The 26,903-nt window shown below is 38.9% G+C and overlaps 1 pseudogene; it reads right to left on the bottom strand.

Moving 5' to 3' along the window:
- Positions 1-23,796, bottom strand: part of LOC127436600 (exocyst complex component 4-like) — a 190,938-nt pseudogene extending 167,142 nt beyond the window's left edge.
- Positions 23,797-26,903: the final 3,107 nt, after the last annotated feature.

Raw genomic sequence — 26,903 nt, 5'->3', positions numbered from 1 at the left:
ATGAGTTGTGGAAAATCAGATGTGATCTAGGAGCTTTATACAGCTTTATACCGTTTGTGCTCTGAAGAGAGGGTAAGTCTATCCCTCACAGCCTCGTTGTCATTCCCATTAAATATCAAAGATGGCGCTAGCCTGAAGAAGGTCTATGGTGCATAAACTGGCCGGTAAGCTTGCTTTTTCTTTCACACACACACAGAGAGAGAGATTTATCGGTGTTACTTTCACTATTATTTTTTATTTTATTTTTTTAAAGTAACCATAAGTGTTAAACTTAAGTGCTTAATTTGTAGATGGATGATAAAATGGGTAAAAACTAGAGATGTGTGAGACTAGTCGACTAAATGGTTCTGATGCTGCTAGTTGACATTGGAATTACTTGTCGGTTAATATTTTCCGCCATTATACTGTTCAACATTTTTACACATTTATGTTTGGCTTTATATTATTACAAAGGCTGCGCTTAAATTACTGTCATGTTAATGTAACATTTGAAATATAATAAATAATATGAATACTATTAAAAAAGAGAATATCTGGAGAAGATACAAAGTTTAATTTGACCTCAGGCTGCACACACTTCTTCCCTCTCTCACTTTTGGTGCGTGCAGGAAAATGTCCTCTTGCTAGACAAGCAAACTCAGCAAAGTAGCTATAGAAATCACTTCGGTGGTGGTGCAGGAATCGGATTTCAGAAACGTTTGAAAGACCCTATGGATGTTTTCACATTTGAGTCTTCTTTAAATCTGTGCGTGCTTGTAAGTTATTTTCCCACCGAGTAGGATTTTTCCAGATTTTTGAAGCGCAGGTTAGCCGCCTCATGTGAGGCAAGTCCTGTCTTTGACCGGACCATGTCAACATGTTAATTTTGCTCATCAAAAAATGTATGCTTTTGAGTAAGTAGCCTAGAAAATGACTGTTTTAGGCAAGGTATGCAATTTTTTTACCCTGCTGATTAAGAAAGCTATTTTCAACGAGGTGCCGACTGCTTATTGGGTTAAACTATCTTTTATTACGTCATGTTTAGAATACATTAGGTTTATTGTACATTTCTCACAGACCTATTTTTTTCTATCCTATAGACGATTTTGTTTTTTTACATAGTAACTGTTATTGGTTAACGTTCTTTACCGAACAGCTGTCAGATTGGATCAATTGCTAATGCACGTCGTGAAATACATGCAAATTTTCAGCCCATTTTTTTCTCTCTTGTAGATTTGCCTTAATTATTACCTGTTAATTATTTTCAACAATATCCTGACTGTTTAAATATGTTAAGTAATTTTTACATGGTGAATTCCATTTAGAACAGGCTATTAGTGTTACTCTATTGGTCCTGCACTGTTCATACAATTGTTTTCAGTAAATATGCCTGTATTTGTTAACGTTGATTCAATGAACGCGTGTCATGTTCTACATTTAATGTAAAATGATGATAATACAAAGCGAGCACGTCACAGATAAATGCCCCTTTTCAGTGGAATTTAGTGTCGGATTTGGAATAGATTTAGAACAGAGAAACAAATAACACATGCAACTTAACATGGAGAACGAGTCCAGTTCCCTCAGGCTTTGCTTTAATGCTGTGCTGGATCTGCAGCGTATCAGCAGCTACTTGCCATGCTGCTGCAATTGCAAACTGAATCTGAAGCAGTCGCGTGGTTGATAAGTTCAATTATCTCATTTCATTCACCTGACCAGGCTGACATGTCCCAGAGCCTTGATCTTCTATGCCACCTTTCCCTTCTTCCTTCCGTCCTTCTTTTAATCTCTCGCACTTTCTCTGACTTGCTCCATTTCCCTGCTTTAACCTTGATATAGGCTCTATTTCTCTTCTACCTTCTACCTTTTCCCTTCTCCCTTCTCGCTAAGTGCTAAACAATCCTGCAGTGGATACTGCTTGTTTATATTTAATACATCAAAATGGCTCTGAATGAAAATGTTTTATTAGAGGAAATGGCCTGCTGATAGCACTCTTGAGGGCTATCACTGCACACTTGGTGCATCGTCTCTGACAGACGAAGGAGGTGTCATGCAAGTCAAGTATGCGTTCATGCAAATAAATGGTTGCATCAGCTGCAGTGTATACCACCAGGATCAGCTGATAGATAACCGGAGTGTCTGCATTTACATGTGATGTCTTATTGAGCATCCACGTTTAGGTGGTAAAATAATTAATTTGCTACCAAAATGCCTCTTTTTATAGCTGGATTTAAGATGACTACTTTGAATAATTTAAAATAAAAGGTTTGCCTTTTTTTTTTTTGTGGACACCGCATAATTTCCCATAGGTCCATTTGTGTTGTGTCATAGTTTGGATGACTTTACTATCATTCTAAAAAAATTCCTCTGAATGTAATAAAATCCCCCATATCAACAAATTCAAATATTCACAGGCAACCATGAACACACACTCACCAGCATATCTGTGGCGTTCAGGTAGTGCTTGCTGGCCATGGACGCCACCAGCTTCTGAGGCACCTGCTTGATGTTCTCAATCTCATCCAGCAGGCTGAGAACATGTTTGTGCTGCACACCCTTGATCTAGAGCTTTCTCAGTTCATCCCGTTTACAGTGGAGGAGCATTTTACAGGACAACAGGTTCTCCTTAACCTGAGCAGAGAGCAGCCCACACATACACACAATGTCAGGAAGAGGTAAAGGTTCACACTCGTAAAAATAAGCATCAGTAGCTGCACAGCTCTTCGTTCTTTGCATAATTATTTTCATATGTGTTGGCAGGGGAGATGATGATAAACAAACATTTTGCTGCAGATTAAAGCCAGAGGATGGTGTGCAGTTAGTGGCTAATTTTCAAGGTCATCATTACAGACATTGAAGACTCATACGATTACTGATTCTTAATGTTATGATGCCTCACATACTTTGAAGGTTTTTTTAATATATATATATATATATATATATATATATATATATATATATATATATATATATATATATATATGTGTGTTTTGAAGGGGGGGGCAGTAATTTGTGCATTTTTAATGTTCTGAGAGAAGCTTGCAAAACATGTACAAATCCCAATGCTGGGTAAACAAACAGCAGAAATAATGAACAGTGTTTTGTTTCATTGGCAGTGTTGAGTTTCTTTCATTTTCTCACTTATGCACACCCATATACAAATTGAGACACACAGGCAAACTCTGCCTGAGTCCTTGACTCAAACTCATCTTTTAAGAGTGCAATAAACAAACACAGTCACATGTGTCTTTAAATAATAATGAGATGATAAAGACAGGTGATTGAGATCCCTGGGCACCCCTCACCAAGCAGCATGCCGACAGAGCTGCTATTCTCTATTTACTCTGAGCTAAGTTTGAGTAACTGTGTGTGTGTGCTGTTTATCTGAAACCTCCATCATGACAAAACCCTAAGGGATGGCCCATCAGACTGCATTTCTAAGACAAAAACAACAACAAAATGTATTAAATAACTGCTGATTTGTTTTTTTTATTCTCCTTTTTGCATCAAACTACTACTGCAAGGTATTGTATATAACAAGTCATTTTCACTCTAATTATGTCTCATAAATCATTCCCTGGGAACGTTATAGGTGCCAGCATCATTTAAGACGGCATGAAGACTGTGTGTGAATTGACATCACAGAACTACTGTATGTGGGCTACACAGTAAAGCAGCAGTTGCATTTCATCTCCACCAGCTGGTGACCAGAAATAAAACCCTATGTGGCAAGGAAGTTATTTCAATTTTCCATAAACAAACAGACTGATAACATCAAGTAGTGTTACTGTGCAATTAGCAGCTTTTTGACTCCAATTTTCACTTATACTTAGCTATTATATTTTTATGTAGTACAGAACTTTTAACTTTTACATAAAGACCTACGGACCCCCAACCCAGACTCTTAGCCAATACAGACCCCATATATATATATATATATATATACACACACACACACACACACACACACACACTACCGGTCATAGGTTTTGAAACACTTACTCATTCTTTATTATATATATATACTGTATATATATATATAAATATATATATATATATATATATATATATATATATATATATTTTTTTTTTTTTTTTTTTTTTTTCACATTTTAGAATAATACTAAAGTCATCAAAACTATGGAATAACATAAATGGAAATATGGGAATTATGTTGTGACTAAACAAAATCCAAAATAAATCAAAACTGTGTTATATTTTAGCATCTTCAAAGTAGTCACCCTTTGCCTAGAATTTGCAGACATGTACTCATGACATTTTCTCAACCAACTTCATGAGGTATCACCCTGGGATGCTTTTTAAACAGTATTGCAGAAGTTCCCATCAATGTTGGGCACTTATTGGCTGCTTTTCTTTATTTTTTGGTCCAAGTCATCAATTTCAAAAACTTTTTTTGTTTTTTTATTATTAAATTTTAGTTTTATAATGAAATAAATTAATATGGTGGCACAATTATGTTTTTGTCTACAAAACTAATTTCAAACATTTAGGCATACACCTTCAGATCAAAAGATTTTTAAGATCATGAGAAACATTTCAGTCAAGTGTTTAAAAAGTTTTGACCGGTAGTGTATATAAACACACTGGCGGCCACAAGTTTGGAATAATGTACAGATTTTGCTCTGATGGAAAGAAATTGGTACTTTTATTCACCAAAGTGGCATTCACCTGATCACAGTGTATAGTCAGGACATTAATAACCTGAAAAATTACTATTACAATTTGAAAAAAAAAAAAAATGTCATTAAAAATCCTCCACATGCAACAATGACAGCTTTGCAGATCCTTCAGTTGTCAGTTTGTCCAGATACTCAGGTGACATTTCACCCCACGCTTCCTGTAGCACTTGCCATAGATGTGGCTGTCTTGTTGGGCACTTCTCACGCACCTTACAGTCTAGCTGATCTCACAAAAGTTCAATGGGGTTAAGATCCAAAACACTCTTTTCCAATTATTTGTTGTCCAATGTCTGTGTTTCTTTGCCCACTCTAACCTTTTTTGTTTTGTTTTTCTGTTTCAAAAGTGGCTTTTTCTTTCTGAGTCTTCTCTTTACCCTTGTACATGAAACTGGTGTTGAGTGGGTAGAATTCAATGAAGCTGTCAGCTGAGGACATGTGAGGCATCTATTTCTCAAACTAGAGACTCTGATGGACTTATTCTCTTGTTTAGTTGTACATCTGGCATTCCACATCTCTTTCTGTCCTTGTTAGTACCAGTTGTCCTTTGTCTTTGAAGACTGTAGTGTTCACCTTTGTATGAAATAGTTTTAGTTCAGTTTTTTGGCAATTTCAAGCATTGTATAGCTTTCATTCCTCAAAACAATAACTGACTGACGAGTTTCTAGAGAAAGCTGATTCTTTTTTGCCATTTTTGACCTAATATTGACCTTAAGACATGCCAGTCTATTGCATACTGTGGCAACTCAAAAACAAACACAAAGACAGTGTTAAGCTTCATTTAACAAACTAAATAGCTTTCAACTGCGTCTGATATAATGGTAAGTGATTTTCTAGTACCAAATTAGCAATTTAGCATGATTACTCAAGGATAAAGTGTTAGATTGATGGCTGCTGGAAATGGGGCCTGTCTAGATTTGATCAAAATGACTTTTTTCAAATAATGATGGTGCTGTTTTTTACATCAGTAATGTCCTGACTATACTTTGTGATCAGCTGAATGTCACTTTGGTGAATTAAATTACCAATTTCCTTCCAAAACAGCTAAATCTGTACATTATTCCAAACATTTAGCCGCCAGTGTGTGTATATATGTATATATATATGTACATATATATATATATATATATTTTTTTTTCTCATAAACTTTTAACATAACAATTTCATAACATTCATTAAAAACTAACATTCATTACATAACATTATTATGTTATATAATGCTTACCAGATCATTACTTAATGTTCATTCAGATAGTTAGAAACATCACAAACAGTTTTTAAAGTACATTTTATGTTTAAAATATCTTCTCCGTGGACCCCCTGCAGTACTTTTATGGACCCATGGTTGAAAACCTTGAGTGTTAAACATACAGTTGTGTTTATTTGTAGATTGAAATACAGAATTTTAGCCAAAACCAGAAAGCAGGTGGATGTGCCCAGGGCCATAACCTCCATAGACATTAAGGGAGTACGTGTTCCCCCCCAAATATGCTGATCAGATTCAGAATCAGCTTTATTTCCAAGTATGCTTACACATACAAGGAATTTGTCTTGGTGACAGGAGCTTCCAGTGTACAACAATACAAAAACAATACAAAAACAGCAGCAAGACATAGATAATAATAAAACATAATTATCCACATACGTACATACACACACACACAGACACACACATACATACATACATGCACACATACACATACGTAGTGCAAATCTAATACAAATCTGTTATCTGTTATGTAAAGTGCAAAATACAAATCTGTTATGTACAATGCACATTTTATTTTTATTTTTCAGAGGAATGAAATGGCAGAAGAGGTTGGATATGTTGGATAAATATAAAAAGACTAAACTGTGTATTGCACATAGTTATTGCTCAATGGGGCAATTTAACTGTTCATGAGATGGATAGCCTGAGGGAAAAATCTGTTCCTGTGCCTGACGGTTCTGGTGCTCAGAGCTCTTAAGCGTCAGCCAGAAGGCAACAGTTCAAAAAGGTAATGGGCAGGGTGAGTGGGGTCAAGAGTGATTTTTCCAGCCTTTTTCCTCACTCTGGAAATGTCTAGTTCTTGAAGGGGGGGGGGGGGGCAGGGGGCAACCAATAATCCTCTCAGCTGTCCGAACTGTCCTTTGTAGTCTTCTGATGTCTGATTTCGTAGCGGAACCAAAACAGACAGTTATTGAAGTGCCAATGTGTGTCTCCCACTTCAGGTCCTGTGAGATGGTGGTGCCCAGGAACCTGAATCCTGCTGCCACAGTGCTGTTTAGAATGGTGAGGGGGGTCAGTGTTGGGGTGTTCCTTCTAAAGTCCACAATCATCTCCACCGTTTTGAGCGTGTTCAGCTCAAGGTTGTTTTGACTGCACCAGACAGCCAGCTGTTCAACCTCCCTTCTGTATGCAGACTAATCATCATCTCAGATGAGGCCGATGACAGTGGTGTCTTCTGCAAACTTCAGGAGCTTGACAGAGGGGTCCTTGGTGATGCAGTCATTGGTGTAGAGGGAGAAGAGTAGTGGGGAGAGCACACATCCCTGGGGGGCACCAGTGCTGATTGTACAGGTGCTGGAAGTGAGTTTCCCCGTCTCACAAGCTGCTGCCTGTCCGTCAGAAAGCTGGTAATCCACTGACAGATAGACACGGGAACAGAGAGTTGGTGTAATTTATTCTGTAGTATAGCTGGGATGATGGTGTTGAAAGCTGATCTGAAGTCCACAAAAAGGATCCTTGCATATGTCCCTGGTCTGTCCAGATGTTGCAGGATATGATGCAATCCCATGTTGACTGCATCATCCACATACCTGTTTGCTCGATAAGCAAACTGAAGGGGATCTAGAAAGGGTCCAGTGATGTTCTTCAGGTGGGCCAATACCAGTCTCTCAAATGATTTCATGACCACAGACGTCAGGGCGACAGGTCTGTAGTCATTAAGTCCTGTGATTTTTGGTTTCTTTGGGACTGGAATAATGATTGAGCGTTTGAAGCAGCATGGAACTTCACACTGCTCCAGTGATCTATTGAAGATCTGTGTGAAGATGGGGGCCAGCTGGTTAACACAGGATCGAAGACATGCTGGTGAGACGCCATCTGGGCCTGAAGTTTCCTCGTCTTTTGTTTCTGAAAGACGCGGCTTACATCATCTTCACAGATCTTAAGTGCAGGTTGAGTAGCAGGAGGGGGGAGGAGGGGGGTTGCAGGAGGTGTTGGTGTTTGTGTGAAGTGAAGGTCAGAGTGGGTATGAGGTGTGAGATTGGGCCTTTCAAATCTGCAGTAGAACACATTCAGGTCCTCAGCCAGTTGTTGGTCCACCACAGGGTTGGGGGTAGGAGTCCTGTAATTTGTGAGTTGTTTCATGCCACTCCACACTGATGCAGGGTTGTTAGCTGAAAACTTGTTTTTCAGCTTCTCAGAGTATCTTCTTTTAGCCACTCTGATTTCCTTGTTCAGTGTGTTCCTGGCCTGATTGTACAAGACTTTATCCCCACCCCTGTAAGCATCGTTTTTGGCCTGACGAAGCTGCCTGAGCTCTGTTATAAACCATGGTTTGTCATTGTTGAACTTTAAATAAGTCCTAGTAGGAATGCACCTATCCTCACAGAAACTGATATATGATGTAACAGCATTTGTGAGCTCGTCCAGGTCTGTGGCTGCAGCCTCAAAAACACTCCAATCCGTGCAATCGAAGCAGGCTTGTAGTTCCTGTCTATATAATCAAAAGCATCATTGGTCCATCTCTTTACAGTCCTTACTACTGGCTTGGATGATTTTAATTTCTGCCTGTAGGTTGGAAGAAGATGAACCAGACAGTGATCAGAGAGTCCCAAAGCTGTTCTAGGGACAGAGTGATATGCATCCTTTATTGTTATGTTACAATGATCCAGTATGTTCCTGTCTCTGTTGGGGCATGTAATGTGCTGTTTGTATTTGGGCAGTTCACGTGTGAGATTTGCTTTGTTAAAATCCCCAAGAATAATAATAACTTCCGTGGCAACGCGCTCAACAAGCCACGTGATAAGATGCGCAGGTTGACTGTCTCAGACACGGAGGCAACTGGGTTCGTCCTCCACCACCCGGACTGAGGCGAATCACTATGCGACCACGAGGACTTAGAGCGCATTGGGAATTGGGCATTCCAAATTGGGAGAAAAAGGGAAAAAAATCCCCCCCCCCCAAAAAAATAAAATAATAATAACTGAGTCCGGGTATTGTTGTTCTGTGTCTGTGATTTGATCAGTCAGCTGTTGCAGCGCTGTGTTCACACACGCGTTTGGTGCGATATACACACTCACCAGAATAAACAAGGAAAACTCCTGCGGTGAGTAGAACGGCTTACAGTTAATAAAGAGCGCTTCCAAATTAGGACAGCACATCCTCTTTAATGCCGTTACATCTGTACACTAACTTTCATTGATTTAAAAGCATGTTCCACCGCCTCTCGTTTTCCCCGTTAACTCCGCGATGCAATGCGATCCGCTCTGAACAGCTGAAAGCCCGGTAGATGAAACGTGCTGTCCGGAATGGCTTCACTCAGCCAGGTTTCTGTGAAGCACAAGGCAGCAGAGTTTGAAAAGTCCTTGTTTGTACGGGTGAGGAGATGTAATTCGTCCGTTTTGTTAGGAAGAGAGCAGAGATTCGCTGAATGAATACTCGGCAGCGCTGTTAGAAAGCCGCGCTGACGGAGCCTGACCAGCGCGCCTGCTCGTCTCCCTCGCCTGCATCTCATAGCGCGTTTAAACTACACAGCTGCGCCTCCGACTAAAATGTCCTGAAAAACGTCTGAATATTCAAAAACCGGGCAGTGGTGGCTCAGCGGTGGAGGATCTGGGTTACTGATCAGAAGGTCGGGGGTTCAGCTTAGCTGGGATATGTGAAAAAAAGAATTTCACTGTATGTATATGCAAATGTATAATGTGTGAAAAATAAATATAATTATTAAAAAAAAACAAAAACAAAAAAAATTATAAGAAAAGGTTGTCTGGTATATGCTGCCGAATGTTCAGCAGTTCGTCCCTGGTAAAATTGACTGGAAAAATATTACTAAACACAGGACAAACAAACAAAAACAACAAAAGAACTGAAGAGCTACACACCAAGGCAGCCATCCGCGGCGCCATCTTGATGATATACGTGGTTAGTTGTTGACCGATTTAAGTTTTTCAATGGTAGACTCTCAAAATACTCCAATTAGTCCCCCCAATAGTGAATATTTGGATGTCCCACACACCTGTTTAATCTTGTTGCGAGCGCTAGTGATTCTCTCCGTAATGCTTTGGTAGGTGCGGATGGCCGTGGTGAGCTCTGTGTAGTGCTGAATGATTAGCTCGTCCAGATCATGGTCACACTTCTCATATGCCTCTTCCAGGCGGCCTTTCTCAGTCTCTCTGTCTTGCACATCATCACTGCTGGACAGCGTCCTACACAAATTATCAAAAACATATGATCACGAAACTGTTACATAATACAGTTTCATTTAAATGAGTTCATTGGGCTTTCCAATCAGTTACAGGCTTTGGTTTAAAGCTGCACTACAGATCTTTGCACTCTCTCGTGACATCAGTGGTTGAAACTTAAAATTACAAGCAATTTGCGGAAGAACACCTTATATGAGTTGTGTTTCAGCACTGCTCTTGTGCGTGGATGAATCTCATGGTTTGAACTTACCTGGACATCACCTGTGTGTGAACATGACTGGGATATATTCAGAGCCAGAGTCATTTTTTTCTATTTTCATTTTGATATTATGTTATTGTATTAAACATTTAAAACTAAAATATTACATGCTTTGATAAAGATAAACAACATTTGTATTTACATATTTTGAATTAATTAATTTTACACTTTCTTTTCTGACCCTACCACCACCAGTTACCAGCATATTTTAATATGATTATTCAAGTTTTTTTTTATTTTATTTTTTTTATCTATTATTAATGTTTCTATTGTACTACACTTATCAATTTAAGAGGTGGAAACTCGTGATGTGGCTTATACGAGTTCAAAGGAAGACTTTATCATATTATATTGTACAGCCTCAGTTGATAATTCAAGTCAAACCTATGCACTGCAAACAATAACACTGTAAATTAAAAACATAAAAAAAGGATTCTATAATGATGGGGATAAATTATACTTTATTAAACATGAAAATAATATGCAGAAATATGCAATATAAAAATGACAATAAGTTTAATTAATAATAATCCGCAGTAAAGCTATAATAGAGAGATACACACATTAATATGTACATTACAGTGCTATGAAATTGGTACATTTTAAACAACTTGAGATGATTATACACAGTAAACAGAACTGCTAAAAAGACAATTAGACATAGCTTGTGCATTTCTGCGTCTGGGGAAAAAGAAATGAGAAAACAGCAGCACACACTCTGAGGGAACCTGGAAACCACAGCAATGCTATAAAATACTCAGAATTCATAAATATTAGTAAACATGTTACAGTAACTTCACCAGCAGTGGCAGATTTAGGCATGGGCAACATGGCTGAAGGGGGGGGTTCGCCCAGGGTGCCATACAAGCTAGAACCGCCACTGTTCACATTGCAGTGGATATATGTAGATATGTAGATACATTGCAAATGGTTAACAACACAAGAGTATTGTTCAGTTCATACGAGCATGACAAGCAGTATAAGCTTTAAAAACATCACCAGACAACATATCAAGTATTAAAGTAAACAACTTTGCCAAAAGGTTAACAGATAAACATCCATTCAGACTGCAGCAATGCTGTCCTGAACTGTGTGACAGCGACTGACTGAACTGAACAGCGTAGTTTTCCCGGCCGGAACTTGTCAAAGTGTACTTCTCTTCTGTGTTTACGGACATGACATAATGAAGATGAACGACACAAGCCTGCGATATCGTACTTAATCCGACCCGACAGCTATTAATTAAAAGCATTTTTGTAGGCTTACAGTAGCAGTGTTTCCCATTAATTACCAAGACTCTGGCAAACGTTAGCTAAGGACGTTAGCTGTCAGTCTCCTCCAGGGCTCGACATTAAAGCTTGTACGCTTGTCAAGGACAAGTGGATTTTTGAAGAGGGCAAGTGAAAGAGAATTTAACTTGCCCGACCGGACAAGCAGATTGATTAAAACATCAATAACGAAAAAATAACCAGTTCTATTTGTGATAGGCTAGGCCTGTGTCACTTATTAGAAAGTTCATATTCTTATTCTGCTGTTGAAAGTAATCCAGAGCACATCATTTTATAATTCGCTAGCGATCTAGAAACAGTTGCGCCGTGTTTGATTGACAGGCGGCGTATGTGTGTGTGCTGAACATGCTCGCGCTAATGCACGCCTGAAATACCTCTTGGTGAGGTATTCATGTAAACAGAGAGTGATGTCTAAAGTGAACGTAAACAACGGAGAAAAAAGCAATTTGTATTAAAATGTTGTACTTGTGGGGATCACATGACGCCATGCGAGAAGCAGATGTGAGAATCACAAGCTCTGAGCACTTTGCTGTTTTTTTTAATTATTTTCATGTTATAATCCAGTGAGATTCGATACACCCAGTACATATTTGTTCTTTGAGGTAAACATGGCAAAGAAGTCAAAATCCTCTGGCTCTGGAGACATTAAAAGACGCTTACGTGCTCAAGATGAAACCTCTGGGCCTGCAGACCGGGAACTCGATTTGGAAGGCTCGTCGGGAGATGAAATCCAGCGTCAACTGTCCAACATCTCAGTGATGCTGACGAAGGTCGTTGCTGACTTGGAGGATCTCGCTGTAATACGTCGATCGATTACGGTGATGGAAACAAAATTCTCTGAGTTGGTCACAAGAGTGACAGAGGTTGAGAAATGAATTGTTTATCTGGAGTCTTCGCAAAGGGAATTATCCGCTAATCCGCCCGCGTCCAAAATAGTCGTGAAAATTGGAGCCGAAGGAATAACATACGAATTGTTGGAATTCCTGAGCATGAAGAAGGCCGAGATATGGTGAAATTCCTAGACGAGCTCTTTCCGAGTCTGCTCGACATAACAGGCCATAAACTGGAAATCGAGCGAGCTCACAGAGTCCCGGCTCACAGATCTGCTGAGGGAGACAGGCCCCGATCAATTCTGTCCAAATTTCTGAGATCATCTGATAAATATCTTGTGTTGCGCCAGGCGAGGAGCAAAGGAAAGCTTTCTTGGAAGAATCACAATATTTTCTTATTCCCGGACTTTGCGAATGTGACAAGAGAGAAACGCGATCGATTCAAGGAATGTAAGAAACTCTTACATCAACGGAAGATCGCTTTTGCACTGATGTTTCCGGCCAAACTGAGAATAGAAACGAAGGATGGTTGAGGGGATTTACGTGTCCAAAGCAAGCACTGTCTTTTATAAAAACAATGGGTGAGTAAGCCATTTGGGGTTTTTCATGTAGCTCCAGAGTGGATTAACTCGCTGTGCTTACTCTGGCTGTCTGAGGAAGCTGGGCACCATTTTTGTTTCTTTTTGCATTGGCTCCGCCTAGCGGCTGCAGTTTGTTTGTGGCATGACACCTTCGAGAAACGTTTGCATGGACGGATGATCGCTTTTACACTGAAGTTCCCGGCCAGATTGAGAATGGACATTAAGTATGACTGCAAAATATCTTCATGCCTAAACAAAGGATCTCTTTTATAAAGTTGATGGACTGACTAAGTCATGGCGTATTTTTTTGTTTATTGATTTTTTATTTCATTTTTTTATGCAGCCTCCGAGTGAATTTGACTCGCTCAATACACACTTGACCAATCGAGAAACCGGGGCGTCTGTTTTTTTGTTTGTTTTGTTTTTTGTGTTGGTTCCGCCTGGCGGCTGGAGCTTGTTTTGTGGAATAACACTCACTTTGGATCAGCTGTGGATGAATCTGATCGTTCTTTGTGCTTACGCCTCCTGTTGGCTGGAGTTTGTTTTGTGGAGTATTTTTAAGGGACATTGGAATGATTATGTCATCTGCTGCACTCATAACAGCCGGCTCACTGAACAATTGTTTATCTGTCCGAGGAAATTGAACAGCTTTATATCAGCTGGAGTTTGTTTTGTGGAGGAACACACCTTCAAGACAGTTCTGTAAATGAATCTACATGATCTTTGTGTTTATTCTGCCTATTGGCTGGGGTCTGTTTTACAAAGTATTTTCTGTTACGTGGTGTTGCCTTACAAAATTTCTGCAGAAGCACCGAACTTGAATAATCCGACAGCAAAGTTGTCGCGGGGGTTCTCGTATGCGTACATGGACCTTTTGAGTTTAGAGGGATTGACGCCGGTGCTGTCGTGCGCGGGATTAATGTGCACGTTTTTCTTTTTTCTGTTTGTTTTGTTCGGGGGGAAGTTTGGGGTTTGATTGTTGCACTAATGTTGGAATGTGGTCTGTATAATCTTGTTTTTGACACACGATTTATTTTTTCTATTATATCAAAATGTCAATTGTTAATATGAGTGGATTGTCTCTCTCCACATGGAATGTGAGTGGGTTGGGGCACCCCATAAAAAGAAGGAAAGTTATTTCTTTTCTTAAATGTAAGAAATATGATATAGTGTTTCTTCAAGAAACGCATTTTTCCCCACAGGAAGCTGAAAAATTTGGGAAGATATGGGGTGGACATGTTTTCTTTAGTGCTGGCTCAAGTAAGAGCAGGGGGGTCATTATATTGATAAATAAACATCTACAATTCAAATTTCTCAAACAGATTAAAGATAAATCAGGAAGAGTCATTATTGTTTTAGCAGAAATTCAGGCTTTTTTATAGATCTTGAAGGATGTTGCAAGCCGCTGGCACCCCTCATGATATAATTTTGGGAGGAGACTTTAATCTTTTGATGGACTCAGTCCTTGATCATAGTGAAGCAAAAGTGTGTAAGCCCCCTAGAGCAACATTGACGCTTCACAAGATGTGTAAAAATCTTGGTCTTACAGATATTTGGAAACTTTTGAACCCATCTGGTAGGGACTATATTTTTTTTCATCAGTCCATAAGATTTATTCTAGAATAGATTTATATATATATATATATATATATATATATATATATATATATATATATATATATATATATATATATATATATATATATATATAAATCCCTCATTTAATCTGTTGTTGATTGCTCAATTGGAAATATCTTACACTCAGATCACGCCCTGGTGAGTTTAGAGGTGTTGCCTCATACGGAGAAAAAGAAATCATATAGTTGGCACTTTAATGTATCCCTTTTGCAAAATCCTGATTTTCAACAAATGTTAAAGGCTGAAATCAATGTTCATATGGAGACCAACTGGTCATGGCTTGGGAGGTACTTAAGGCAGTTCTTAGGGGTCGGATCATACAGTATGCCTCATACATCAAAAAATCCAAAGCACGAGAACTCGTGGAATTAGAAGAGAATATTAAAAGTGTTGAGGCAGAGCTGAAGTGCCGAATGTCGTCTAATAGCCTCAGAGAACTGACCCATTTAAAATACAGATATAATACTATTTTGTCGCGGAAAGTGGAGTTTTGGTTATTCAGGGCAAGACAGTCATATTTTGAGTCGGAAGACAAAGCAGGAAAACTTTTGGCTAGATATATAAAACAGACAGGGTCTTTTTCTACCATTCCCTCAGTGAAATCTGCTGGTAGTGAAATTTTTACCTCGGCCACTGATATTAATAATGCTTTAAAGAATTATATCTTGATCTCTATAGTTCCACGTCTTCGTCCACTGATGAAGATATTAGGAACTTTGTGGAACCATTAGAACTCCCTAAACTGACGACTGAGCAAAACAATTCTCTTGATTCAGAAATAACCTTGGAGGAGATTGACGAGGTAATTAAGGCCTTACCTACAGGCAAGGCTCCGGGGCCAGATGGCTTTGCCGCTGAATTTTTTTAGATCTTATTCTACAAAATAGGCTCCACTTATGCTAGAAGTTTATACGGAATCATTAAAGAATGGAAAGCTTCCCCCAACCATGACACAAGCCCGGATCAGTCTGATTCTTAAAAAGGACAAAGATCCAAGTGAGTATAAGAGTTACCGTTAATTTCCCTGATCCAGCTAGATGTAAAAATGTTGTCAAAAATTCTGGCTAACCGATTAAGTAAAGTTATAACATCTCTTATACATACAGATCAGGTGGGGTTTATTCGGGGCCGCAGCTCTTCTGATAACATCAGGTGTCTAATTAATATCATGTGATCAGTAGCGAATGATCAGACTCCGGTCGCTGCCATCTCACATGATGCCGAAAAGGCATTTGATATGGTAGAATGGGATTATCTTTTTAAGATTTTGGAAACATATGGGTTCGGGAATACTTTTATTGTTTGGATTAAGTTACTTTATAGACACCCGGTAGCAGCAGTACAAACAAATGGATTAATTTCAGATTATTTTACTCTGAATAGGGGTACCCGGCAGGGTTGCCCTCTTTCCCCATTATTGTTCTGTCTTGCCCTGGAACAATTAGCGGCCGCGATAAGAAAGGAGGATGATTTTCCAGGGGCGTTGGCAAGAGGTGTGGTACATAAGCTTCTGCTTTACGCAAATTATATTTTATTATTCATCTCCAACCCTACTTGATCTATGCCTTGCCTCCACAGAATTATTCATTCCTTTACAAAATTTTCAGGATACAGAGTTAATTGGTCTAAATCCGAAGCTTTGGCACTGACAGCGTACTGCCCAGTAACGGCTTTTCAACCGGGCACCTTTCATTGGCCCAAACAGGGCATTAAGTATTTGGGCATTTTATTCCCAGCAAATTTATGTGATTTAGTTAACGTTCATTTTGACCCTTTAATTAAAAGGTTTTCGAGCGATGTGGGCAGGTGGGCTTCATTACATTTATCTATAATTGGGAAGGTTAATGTTATTAAAATTAATTGTATTCCAAAATTCAACTACCTGCTACAGTCTCTCCCTGTAGATTTCCCCCTCTCTTATTTCAAACAATTTGATAGCATAGCGAAGTCCTTTATTTGAAATGGAAAACGTCCCAGGTTGCATTTCAATAAGTTACATAGGCCGATTAACAAGGGTGGGCTAGGCCTACCCAAGATTTTGTTTTATTATTATGCGTTCGATCTTAGACATTTGGCTCACTGGTCGCTTCAACCTGAGAGGGCCCCTCCTTGGTTTCTTATTGAACAAGAATTTCTTGCCCCTATTTCGCCATTGCAAAGCCTTTCGATCAAACTAACCGGAGAAGTTAAGTCACACCCCGTTATTTCGCATTTGCACATGGTTTGGACTAAAGTGTCCAGAGTGTTTAATCCGGATATTTATTTATATGTTGCCTCAAGCATATGGCTGAAACCAAAATTACATATTAAGAAGTCCCCTTTCTGTTGGTCAGAGTGGATTGGGAGGGGGGTTACTATACTCGGTGACCTATATGAGAGTGGAGTACTGAGATTTTCTGATAATTTGGTTCAACATTTTAAAATTCCTAGATCCCAGTTCTTTAGGTTTTTACAGCTGCGCCACCTGCTCTGTACTGTTTTTGGGAGTGGAGTACACCCCCCTAAAGCTGCAGATACTTTGGAAATGGTGATTACTGCTTATGGGAAAGGTCATGGAGCTTCTGTGTATTACTCCCTGTTAATTCAGAGTCTGGGGGATGGAGCTTCGTCTTCTCTCAAGAGATTATAGGAGAAAGATTTAAACTTGGTATTGGAGGAGGGAGAGTGGGCTAGAATCCTAAAAAGCATCAGGTCTGCATCTAGAGATGCAAAGATCCGTCTGATGCAATTTAAGATATGTTATCGATTCTACTGGGCCCCCTCTAGATTGTATAGGCTTGGACTTAAAGACCTGCTGGCGATGCCAGTCAGAAGACGGGGACACAACCCATGTTTTTTGGGGTTGTATTAAGGTTCAGGAATATTGGTTGAGGATCCAGCGTTTTGTGTGAGACGTACTGGACACTCAGTTTTTATTTTGCCCCAGATTTTGTATTTTGGGTGATGGAGGGGTCCTGAATATAGGAGATAAATACATGAAAAGCTGGGTCCTTACCAGCATGATGATTGGCAGACAGCTAATCCTTAGGGGATGAAGTCAACTGATGCACCCTCATTTCGTGAGTGGTGCACCGAGTTGGGTAAAGTGGCAGCTTTCGAGGAGATGCCTTCCAGACGGCTGGGGAACCTCTCGAGTTATGGCAGAAAATGGGGCAGTTATTTGTCTCATTTTGAGAGGTCCTAGTGTGGGGCAGTGGAGGGAGACAATTTTTTATTTATTTATTTTTTTCCCTATATGTTGAACTTTGACTTTTTTATGTACTTATGTATTTCTATTTGTGTGTCTGTTTATATGTGGGTATTTAATTATTTTATATTTGTGCGGGGGGTTATAAAGGGTTATAAGTTGATTCCTAATGTATAATTTTGTGGTTAAAGTTGCGCTCACTACGAACAGCTCTGTGGAAATAAAGCGAACTGATCTCAAAGCACCTCCTGAGCTGAGATGTCTGAGGTCATTTGCAGCACTCACAGATGATACTGTTCTTGCAAAAAAAAAAATTCAGAAGACAGAAACAAAGAAAGAGTGAGAATCTTTTACATGCGCATGTTCCAAGAGACTGCACGCCTCCGTACAAACAGCGTGTCATACATGCGCATAGACGGCTTTTCTGTCATCTGTTCTTTATAACACTATGTAACACAATTTTTGTTCCTGGGTAGTAAGTGTTATTTCCTAATTGCTTATGCCTCAAAAGTATAGAAAATGGCTATTATTCCCCACAAACTTTGCTTTTGTGAACAGGACAGTGATATTTCGAAATTTACCTATTTCCAATGAGAAAACAGGCGAATTTGTGTCTTTTCGTTCACATAAAGTCAGAAAAAAACAACTTATGAATCCAAAATCCTTCTTTATCTGTGGTCCGACGAAGACACCGGCTTTGACCTTTGCCTCAGACCAATTTACTTGTCCGGAGGACAAGCACATGACAGTGCTTAATGTCGAGCCCTGTCCTCACTTATGTCAACTGACATATCCGGCTGCTTGTAGTGAAAAATTATGTATAACGTATGTTACGTTATATCTAGCTAGCTAATGTTAGCTAATTATCAAACGGCAATGTCATTACCAGCGGCTCTGACAAAGTAACTATTTTCAGCATCTGAGGAGCAAGTTGGCTCATGTAACGTTAGATTATTTGTAATGTTAACTAATCAAGTTGAAGTAACCAGGACCTGAAATTTATTTCTGAAAATGAGGGGGAATTCCCGCTTACACGGCTCTCAAAACACTAAAACATCCTAAACACAACAAACTCACCAAAATCTCATGGAGTACTACTTTTCTCAATTCCTGTACATGTCAGATGGAACTAAGGTCAGAAATCAACTTTTCCATTAGGGTGGAATATTTGATTTCCAGGGGTTTTTTTCTTCTTTTTTATCTATTCTAACCTTATAAAATTACCTTGTCATCATTTTATGTTATAATTAATTCAATTTTAAAAATGGCATGTTTCAATAATTACAAAATTGCATGTTCTGTACATTGCATATATGCATAGTTATAAAAACAAAACGTTTTTTTTTTTTTCTCTTTCACATATTTCCAAATATTTTGGCTATTAAATTAACATAGCCTACAAATGCACCAATATAGTGGAGGAGATGACAGCATTTCTCCAGATTTGGAATGAGGAGCTTTAAAAAAATAACATAGCAACTTCTTCATGCCAATTGATTAAAAAAATGCAAAAATAAACATTTCACAATGAAAATTATTTAGAACTATGATTCATACACAAGTGGTTAATGTATAATTATTATTGTATCATTAATAACGTTTAATTTAACATCAAGGCTATTTATCCAGATATTATTTTTGTTAATATTATTATTAACTACACTGAAGCATATGGTTACATTATACTTTGTGTTCTCAAAGACCTGATAATGTAATAAATATATAACATCCATCCCTCCCACACCTTTGGCTTCTCGCCGATGAGGAGGCTTTTCAAACAGATAGATCTATAAATGAAATGAGCCGATGGGCCGGAAGTAGGCTAAAGCACAGGGAGCGACAGTGTTACTAACTAGGACAGTATATATTGAATAAATGGTCCGAACTCCGAACGGTCACGTAATTTAGTGTGTGAGCACGACACCAAACTGATGCATGTTTGTGAGTGCCTGTGTGTGCTTGTTTATGGTGGGAGCATCTGCCACTGACTCTGACTGCAACATCTGCACAACGGACAGCATGGAACAAATAATGTTTAGTGAAAATTCCAATGAAGATTGCGATGTATGTATTTCGAGCTATATCAGATATTATTAGTAAAACAACAGGAACTCTTTCCAGGGGCAATCTTTTTGCCCCCATATTTTGAGTCCCTGTTAATTTCCGACCCTGGATGGAACACTAGAGAGATGGAGGTGAGAGATGTAACAGGTTTTTAAGTGTCTCTCTTCACCATGCAGCTGGTACACAAAGCATTTTTGCTATTTCTGCCTTTCTTGTCAAATGTGCTGCATTATGATTAATGATGGAGCGGCAAGATATGAAAGGCATCAGAACTGTAGATCGCTCCAAAGTCATGCTCTTGCAATATTAACAGTTTTGTTAATTCTAAACAGGAACTGTAGTTTTATCGCATTTTAAACCATGTGGGAAACACTGCAGTAGTGAATCAGGGTAAGGTAAGGACATTGCTTTGAACGATGTTTTTTAATGTACTCAATCAATAATGCCATTTTTTTCATTTTTAAACAAAACAAATCTTCCATAGTGCAGCTTTAAGGGCTGGAAAATGCAGCATGCACCACATGATTGGTCTTGTTGCCAGGTGATGCAATGTTGTATAAATGTTACATATAATGAGAAGGGTGTCAGTGCTTAATTGTTACATTTGATGGGGGCCTGGGTAGCTCAGCGAGTACTGACGCTGACTACCACCCCTGGAGTCAGGAGTTCGAATCCAGGGCATGCTGAGTGACTCCAACCAGGTCTCCTAAGCAACCAAATTGGCCCAGTTGCTAGGGAGGGTAGAGTCACATGGGGTAACCTCCTCGTGGTTGTGATTAGTGGTTCTCGCTCTCAATGGGCGCTCTCAATGGGGCGCGTGGTAAGTTGTGCGTGGATCGTGGAGAATAGCATGAGCCTCCACATGCTGCGAGTCTCCGCAGTGTCATGCACAGCGAGCCACGAGATAAGATGCGCAGATTGACTGTCTCAGAAGCGGAGACAACTGAGACTTGACTTCCGCCACCCTGATTGAGGTGAGTAACCACGCCACCACAAGGACCTACTAAGCAGTGGGAATTGGGCATGCCAAATTGGGGAGAAAAGGGGATAAAATAAAATATTTATTTTTTTACATTTGATGGAGTTAAAAGTATATGATAGAGGGAGTGTCAATGTTTAATTTTTATATATGATTGAGGGGGCGGTAATACTTAATTCTTATTTATGATGGAGGGGGTGTCAATGTTTAATTGTTATGAATAGTAATTCTTTTTATATAGTTTTTATTGCTATTTCTAACACCAGAAAATCACACTTGAATGATTTACTTCTATAAAGCTTCTATAAATCACAGCATGAGTGACAGAGAAGTGCTGATCCCAGTTTAAACTAGGGATGGGCATTTTGGTCATTTTGTCTACTCGAGTACTCGTACTAATTACTCGAGTACTTGTCGAGTACTCGAGGGGCAATTACATGTTCAAAACTGTATATATAATAACATGTCAGACAAAAATCTATGGCTGCTGCATTGTGCCTTGTTGTTCCAGTGTATCGTCTATTCATTATTATAGGCTGTTATAAAATAATGTGTTACAAAATGTACAAAAGATTCAAAATATAATGCATCATATTTTATCATTATGTGAAGATTTGCTGTCCAACTCTGAAAAAATCTGCCCAATGCACATCAGTCTGTTCTTCCTTAAGGTTATCGTAGTAATCTTAGTAAGCGCACACCAGTTTTTTTAGTGACTGTCTGAACAGTCTATTTTCAAATAACAGGAGACGCCATAACCATTGCATTTTTAATATGCGTGTTAAATTGAAGTTCAGTTTGAAGACACTGCATTGTGTTCCATTCAGCTGCGCTCTGTCTAGCTCTATCTAGCTGTTTGAAACACTCGCCTGCTGTATATGTGTTGCTTCAGCGTGTTGAGTCCACTGCCACACATGCCTGGTGTGTGTATGTGTGTGTCCCCAAATGTTCGCTCTTGTGAGGAAAGCCGCGATGCTCTGTATTGTTGTTGCTGTGATTCATGAAACCTTCCATTCAACTCGGAGAGTCTGAATTTCCACCTTTCAACTGGGGAAAGTGCAACGGAATGACACTTCATATTGGACATCTAACTTGGAAACTCGTGCAGAAATTTTCAACTCGAGATACAGGTGCGTGTTACTTCACGCATGGCAGGGAGGTTTACAGTCAGTGACAAACATTTACTTCATTTACTTTACTAGTCAAAGTTCTGACATGAAATGACAATAAAACGTGTTTACCAAACGTTTTGCAGAGACAGGTGCTCAAAACACGGTTAATTACACTCTCTTTTGATTATCGTAACAATAGCATTGCAGTGTCGTATATCAGTTTGATTGCTATGAGACGTCTCTGACAATCAATGAACCCCTCAAAACCACAACGTAATCAATTTCAAAATTAAGAATAAGCTCCCTCTTTGTTTGTGTGTTTAGTTGTCAGGTAATTGTCACTGGATTTCGAATTAAGTGAAAAGTCACATCATGCATGATCAATATCGATCATCATTTTCATGATCGATTATTGCTGCCATGTCCGAGTACCCAAGTACTCGAGTACTCATGCCCATCCCCAATCTAAACACATCCCGTCATCTTTATGTTGCAAACACTCAAGACAGATTTAGATGGATTTTGGCCTTTGCAACACAATTTCACAATTCATCATCAGACGCCCTCCCACTCCGAGAGACCCACTGGGGTTTTGTCAATCCAATGAGTATTCCAGAAGGCACACTGCCAGACAGGACAGCTCAGCTCCCAAACTCTGTCCTGACTCATTTACACTGCGGTATGACTTTAAATCACGCGGTAAAGGGAGGCAGCGCACAATCTCCCGAAAGAGCTCATTACAGTCATCAAAGAGCTCAGAGAGAAGGAGAAGGTGAGCGAAAGAACAGGAGGGTAGCGAGAGCCAGTATTCAGTGAGGAAAAGTCAATTCGAGTTGGCAGTCATGAACTGATCGTGCAGATATGGTTTCTAAATGTAAACTCGCTCTTTTATGACCTCACTGAATGGGCCTGTGCACATCCTAATGGAAACGACTGATGGGTGAAATCTGTGATGGACCTCTTACAACTTATTAACTGCAATGAATGGAAGAAAATGGGCTTAATCTATGCAACTAACCACTGTTTGATTCTGAGCATGTTATATTTGGATAAAAAATTAATTATAAGTTTACCAGGCATCAGCAACTGTCATGAACATAAAACAATAAACACTGACAACAGGATGGAAAGAATCTAAGAAAACTTTGAAGAAAGGGAAAGCCGTGCGTTTGGTCAGATAGGCTTATTACATTATTTATTTTATTAATATAATGCAATTAATATATTTACATTAATTAGACAGCAATAATGCACATTTATCAAAGAAGCCTACCTATACAGCATTTGTGGGCATCGCAGGCGTCTAAAACGAACGTACACGTCTATGAAGCCCAGATTGTGTTGTCTATGTAGGCAGCTCACTAGGTAGTAAGACATGACAACACATAAACACTGTCCATTCAACACTCGTCCCTCAGCATGACTACAGACTCGCTGTCATTAAGGAAACCTCAAACAGCCAGAATATAAATCGAGGTGACGAAAAGAAAAACCTCAAATGAAGAGGCAGTGAAATAACTTATCTGAGTAAAGAAAATATGAAAGAATAACAGGATGTTTCTTTAGGAGTAATGTTAAATGACAGTCCATTCCTGTCAAATTTTTTACGAGAACTGAAGCTGGACGAAACGGACACTGTAAAAATTTCGGGCTCACCTTATTACAGATATGAGTAAACTGGAGGGGTCTTTTGCAGACAGCACTCCTGTATCTGCCTGTGTCAGCTGCCATCTTTCCGCTACTACACCCAAACAAACGTCACGTGACCTCATTATGAGTTTCAGCCAATGAAAAGCCTTGTTCAGCAAGATCAGCTGACGTTTGAGCTCATAGGGAAATGTAGTCTTGTTGCTAAAACATGCCTGCTGTCGTTTTCTGTTATGAGTAAAGTTGAATTTTAGATCATTGACAGTATGAGGTATATTATGAACAATAAGCTTCGAAACAAAAAGGGAATTTAGCACCTTAACAAAAAATGAAACTATTTTCTGTACTTTGGAAGAAATCTTTTAATATTTAGGCTGCTGTACTTTGGTGATGTACTTTGAATTTTATATTTTACTGTTGCTTTAACTATTAATTTTATTTTTGCTATAACTTACTGTATATTTTATTATTTAATTACTATTATTAACAATAATAATGATCATCCTTATTATAATATACATAATAACAATAATAATTATATATATATATATATATATATATATATATATATATATATATATATATATATATATACACACACACACACAGGCGGCCAAACGTTTGGAATAATGTACAGATTTTGCTCTTATGGAAAGAAATTGGTACTTTTATTCACCAAAGTGGCATTCAAATGATCACAATCAATAGTCATTATCAATAGTCAGAACATTGATAACGTGAAAAATGACTATTTCAATTTGAAATTGATGTTCAGAACTTCTTAAACTACTTCAAAGAGTTCTCATCAAAAAATCCTCCACATGCAGCAATGACAGCTTTGCAGATCCTTGGCACTCTAGCTGTCAGTTTGTCCAGATACTCAGGTGACATTTCACCCCATGCTTCCTGTAGCACTTGCCATAGATGTGGCTGTCTTGTCGGGCACTTCTCACGCACCTTACAGTCTAGCTGATCCCACAAAAGTTCAATGGGGTTCAGATCCATAACACTCTTTTCCAATTATCTGTTGTCCAATGTCTGTGTTTCTTTAACCATTCTAACCTTTTCTTTTTGTTTTTCTGTTTCAAAAGTGGCTTTTTCTTTGCAATTCTTCCCATAAGGCTGGTACCCCTGAGTCTTCTCTTTACTGTTGTACATGAAACTGGTGCTGAGCGGGTAGAATTCTATGAAGCTGTCAGCTGAGGACATGTGAGGCGTCTATTTCTCAAACTAGAGACTCTGATGTTTAGTTGTACGTCTGGCCTTCCACATCTCTTTCTGTGCTTGTTGGAGCCAGTTGTCCTTTGTCTTTGAAGACAGTAATATATGTACATTTAAGGCACTACTTTATTACACTACACGAATGAGTCGTGTAGCGTATTAATATCCAATGTGATGTGTGCATTCTAATGGGAGTTCCGACTGTTCAACTAAAAACTTGTGAAAAGCAACAAGTCCGTCTCTGCTTGTTTATTATTATGTAGTTGTGTTAGTTAAGGCCAACGACACAACAAAGACTGTAGTGTACACCATTGTATGAAATCTTCAGTTTTTTGGCAGTTTCAAGCATTCAAGCCTTCATTCTTCAAAACAATGATTGGCTGATGAGTTTCTAGAGAAAGCTTTCTCTTTTTTGCCATTTTTGACCTAATATTGACCTTAAGACATGCCAGTCTATTGCATACTGTGGCAACTCAAAAACAAACACAAAGACAATGTTAAGCTTCATTTAATGAACCAAATAGCTTTCAGCAGTGTTTGAAATAATGGCAAGTGATTTTTAGTGCCAAATTAGCAATTTAGCATGATTACTCAAGCATAAGGTGTTGGAGTGATGGCTGCTGGAAATGGGGCCTGTCTAGATTTGATCAAAAATGACTTTTTTCAAATAGTGATGGTGCTGTTTTTTACATCAGTAATGTCCTGACTATACTTTGTGATCAGTTGAATGCCACTTTGGTGAATTAAAGTTCAAATTTCCTTCCGAAACAGCAAAATCTGTACATTATTCCAAACTTTTGGCCGCCAGTGTATATGTATGTATATATATATATATATATATATATATATATATATATATATATATATATATATATATATATACATACAGGGATGGGAGGGTTTCTTTTGAAATCCACTAAAGATTACAGAATACATGCTGAAAAATGTAATTTGTAACGTATTCCGTTAGATTACTCAAGGTGAGTAATGAATTCTAAATACTTTGAATTACTTCTTCAGCACTGGAGAGAGAGAGCGAGAGAGAGAGAGAGGCGATAGGTTGTTAATTGCTTTCTGTTTTCAGTATATATTGCTGTGGGCCTGCTCCCCTCTATCTCCTGACGATCTCTGCTGTAACAAACCAGGGAGGAAAGGGCATTGATTGTGTAGGACAGGGTCGATCTGGCAGTCTCCTATTTGACTGATGTGTCCTTGGACAGCAGAGATAACATAGTGACCAATTCTGTGCTGCTTCAAAAAGGGAAACAATCTCTAAGACACTGACATTCTTTTTCTTTCAGCACCTTTGAGTCCTGTCGGATCCAGAAGTTCTTATCAGTTTCCTCTGAGACCCATCATTTCAGAGCAATCTACTGTCCTTTGCTGATGATATAAGACTGAGGTTATTTCTCATCACCTAGTGCGGGATGACATCTTTGAAGAGCTTACTTTTTTAACTGAGTTCTCTGCATAGCATAGAAAAAGTAAAATCTTGGTGAATACACTGAAAAAGAGTACATTTAAATGTGTGGGGATAATATATTTAAATTTAAAAATATAATTATTAAATTTAAAAAGATGTACTGTTGGGGCCTGGGTAGCTCAGTGAGTATTGACGCTGATTATCACCCCTGGAGTCGTGAGTTTGAATCCAGGGTGTGCTGAGTGACTCCAGCCAGGTCTCCTAAGCAACCAAATTGGCCCGGTTGCTAGGGAGGGTAGAGTCACATGGGGTAACCTCCTCGTGGTCGCAATTAGTGGTTCTCACTCTCAATGGGGCACGTGGTAAGTTGTGCGTGGATCGCGGAGAGTAGCATGAGCCTCCACATGCTGTGAGTCTCCGCGGTGTTATGCACAGCGAGCTCGGAAGGTAAATTTGAAATAAGAAACTGCATTATTTACTGACCAATGAAAGTCATTATAGCAGTTAGCATTTAAACAAATTCATCACATTACTCAAAAACATATTTTATTTGGAACTTTCTTCCCAGAAAGAAAGAAAGTAAGAAAG

This window comes from Myxocyprinus asiaticus, chromosome 47 (genome assembly GCF_019703515.2).
Source record: "Myxocyprinus asiaticus isolate MX2 ecotype Aquarium Trade chromosome 47, UBuf_Myxa_2, whole genome shotgun sequence".
In the NCBI taxonomy this organism is placed as follows: Eukaryota; Metazoa; Chordata; class Actinopteri; order Cypriniformes; family Catostomidae; genus Myxocyprinus; species Myxocyprinus asiaticus.
The sequence above is the reverse complement of the archived record's forward strand: the minus strand, read 5'-3'. Positions and strand labels throughout refer to the sequence as shown.